Below are 3,943 nucleotides of genomic sequence, written 5' to 3'. Positions count from 1 at the left end.
CCCCCCCCCCTGCTTCAATACCATTTCTGTCTACCAATTTTACATACAAAGCATTGATTGACTGGAGGCTGCAGCAGATGACATTTACTTTGATGTCATGCAATGAGATAGAACCTGAAATGATGTTGTTATGAAGAGAAGTCCATATAAAAAGAGTCATGTTCAACTCATGCCAGCATGGATAATAGGCATTTTGATGATGATGGTTACACCAGTTGTGTGTGTGTGTGTGTGTGTGTGTGTTTACAATGTTGTTACGGCTCTACAGCATTCTCCAGTTTATGGAGCAGCTTTATCCAGTTTCATGCCAGCCTTTATACAGCCTCCACATTCAGTATCCATAGTGTTAGGAAGGGTGTCCAGCAATAGAAACCACGCCAAAGCATGCATTGGAGCACAATGCATTCCCTGGACCTGTGAGATCCTGTAAAACCACCCATCCCATATCAGCATAGATTACAGATTACAAAGATGATATTTCATCAAGCATCACTCAGAGAGAGAGAACCTATTTGCTCTGATAGAAATAATAGTTCCCTGAAGTTTTCCTACACCATTCTTACTCTGGTTACTATGCCTTTAGAATGCTCGCTTCCACTGTTAATTAGGTCCTCTAATTAACAGAAGCAGTCAAACTAATTATAGGAAGCCTCCCAATTGTTCTTTCCACTGGTGGTTTTACTGTTAACTCCTCCTGTGTACCTATTACATATGAAACCCTCCTCTATCAGCTTGATTGGGAAAAATCATTTGACCAGTATTTGTTCTGGCTCTTTTCATCCTGAGTTCAAACTCTGCTGAGGTTGATGAAACAAAGTACCAGTCTCTGGTGATGGTTAGCAGATATTGTTAGAATATCAAAAGAAATTCCTTTTCGTATTTGTTTTGGATCTTTACGTTTTCAGTTTGTGAAGGCTGTAGTAGTATTTTCTTTTCCCATAGGTAATGTCAATGGCTAAGAGAAGGGAGGCTCACTGTATACACTACTGTTGCCTTAACCTCTCCCTTTGGGTAATATCAATGATGTGGAGAGGGAAAAGTTGCTTTATAGGTTCCTCCTATTGGCTTTCCATAAACGAAACGCCTATGCCCCAAAGAACTTGATAGGTGCCACTACATGGTTATTTTTGGACAATAGATACTTGTAATGGAAATCATTCCTGACCCTACGTACAGGCACGTATATGTGTGTAGTTTAAGAAATTTGCTTCCTTAACTACAAGGCTTTAGGTTCAGTCTCTTTGTGCAGCACTTTGGACAAGTGGCTCCTCTTATAGCCTCATGCAGACAAAAACCTTGTAGGTGTATTTAGTAGATGAAAACTGAAAGAAGTCTATTATTATGTGTGTTTCCATTCCTGCTTCTTCAAAAATCACTGAACTGCAAGTGATGATGTTATTTTCCCTGTCAACAAACCATCTGCTGGTTTTGCTCCTTGGAAAATGTGTGGAGTAGGAAATCCCTTACTGGAAAAACAGGTAAGGGTTAGCAACATAAAGGGAACTCAGTTGTAAGACACTGCTTCAAGAATATATTTGTCTAATCCTTGCAAGTATGGAAAAACAGACATAAAATCATAAAGACACACTTTTCTGATTGCTAAGAAGAGTTTCCTTACCCTCCCATGGTATTGTGTTCAGTGGGAGCATCTCTGAAGTGGATTCCAAATAGAATAAAAACTTTCAATTATGAATTTCTTTTTCTGTCTAAAGAAAAATATGTAAGCAAAGTTTCTATTTATTTGTCAGTGTAAATACTTAAACAGTTTTTGTTTGTTTTACTGTTTCTGTATTTAGTGCATATCTGAACTATGTAGTGCACAAGTTCCAATGGAACAATGACTTTTTGTTTTGTCCTGGACAATTTTTGCTCAGCACTGCAAACTCACAAAATTCTTGACAATTATCAATTTTGTGCATAAATAAGTGGTATTTAACTGTCAACTTAAAAGCAACATGTCTAAGCTAAGAATACATTTGCTTAATTGAAATAATGATTAGAATCTACACATTTTTGGCAACACAAATCTCTGTATTCCAGTAACACAGTGAGAATTCTGGTGTCCTAAAACCAATGAATTCTTGAAAGATGTTTTGAGCTGTTGATTGTTTAAAATCTTTAGCAGGAAGTTATCAATGAAAGAAACAAAAAAAAAACAAAACCCATAGTCATTTTAAAGGAAGGTCTGGGAAGTAAGCTAGTTGGGGTGTAGGTTTTGTTTCACATTTGTTCAATATCTGCAGAGTCCTTTGCGTGATGTAGTCAGGCATCATCATGGAGAGACATTGATCCTTTTCAGTTGACCAGTTTTGTGTGTACACATTTGCAGTTGTTGGTGCATTTTGTTGATTTCCTGGCAATATGTCTTTGCTGTAATGGTTTCAACAGGATTTAAGAAATAGTAGTGGATGATAGCACTTGTTGAGCATCAAAATGTGTTTCTTAGAAATAGGTGTAACAAAAGAAGAACATTTGCAACAGTTTTAATTAAAAACCTTCTTTCACACACACACACACACACACTGCATGTTCACAGTGGTGTGCATGTTTTTTTGTGGAAGATCAAAGAAATTGGGCATTGGATAAAATGTTTGAGAAACACCGATGCCCTGAGGATTTTATGTCTTGCCTCAAACTTGTACTCCCTAAAATATACAAATGAAAAAAAATAAAAACATCAGCAAAAAATAAGAGCTAATATCTGAAATACTCTGCTGCTTAAAAAATTTTTTTTAGTATTTCCCAATTTGAAAGTTTTGAAATTAAAGCAAGCCCACACAAATATGCAGTTCTATTCATATGCACTGCTGAATACAGTAGTACCTCATTGTTAATTTCTTTTCAACTGTGTGATTTGTATGATGTTGTATTGACTAGTACACCCAACTACAGATAGCAGTAGTAGCTCACACAACAGTACAGTTGGATCATTTTCCAGCAGCCAAACAGCTCAATGATGTCAGACAACCATTACAGCTGTACACTGAAGCAAGAACAATAACAGGCAGCCTTTCACTGCCAAGTACCTTGTAGTTTTACACCATTTGGCATCTAATAGGAAAATAGAACACTACAGAACATACATTCTATCCTTACACCTTTATTGTAGACATACTTGTACACCTACACTCATATTGTATACACACATGAATGCATACATTATACACAAATTGTGTGTGTGCATATATGTATATGCAGGCATGGCTATATGGTTAAGAAGCTCACTTTGCAACTACATGGTTTCAAGTTCAATCCCCCCACACAGCACCTTCGGCAAGTGTCTTCTGCAGCCTCAGGTTAACCAATGCCTTGTGAGTGAATTTAGTTGGCAGTAACTGTCTGGAAGCCTATCATATGTGTCTTTTTTTTCTTCCTCCCACCACTTGACAAACAGTGCTGGTTTGTTTTCATCCCTGTAATTTAGCAGTTTGGCATAAGGGACTGATAGAATACGTACCAGACTTAAAAAATGATTATTGGGTCAATAATTTGCTTGAAACTCTTCAAGGTAGTGCTCCAGTATGGTCTCAGTCCAGTGACTGAAACAAACAAAAGTTGTATAGGAAAATTGATTTGGGGGTGTTGAAAATGCATCTGGTTCTTAAAACAGATTGTAGCTTTCTTTTTATTTTTTAAAAATCTATTTAAGTATCACACTGATTTCAACCACTTTAAAAATTTTCAATGGTCAATATAAGATTTAAAAAAAAAAAAACAGGCAAGAAGTTTAGAAGAAAGTTTGCATAGGAGAAAAGTCCAAAGCAGTAAATTATGCTAAAAAAAAAAAGGAAAAAAAATGTTCAAGAGGTTTTCATTGCAAATTAGTTTCACAGCAATAGGAAATTATGAAAGCTCAAATGTTCAATAAATTTTAATTCATTACTCATAGAATTTATCAAACATTTGAACTTTCATTTCCTATTGTTGTGAAGCTTATTGAATA

This window comes from Octopus bimaculoides, chromosome 17 (assembly GCF_001194135.2).
Source record: "Octopus bimaculoides isolate UCB-OBI-ISO-001 chromosome 17, ASM119413v2, whole genome shotgun sequence".
NCBI classification, from domain to species: Eukaryota; Metazoa; Mollusca; class Cephalopoda; order Octopoda; family Octopodidae; genus Octopus; species Octopus bimaculoides.
This window is presented reverse-complemented; position numbering follows the sequence as displayed.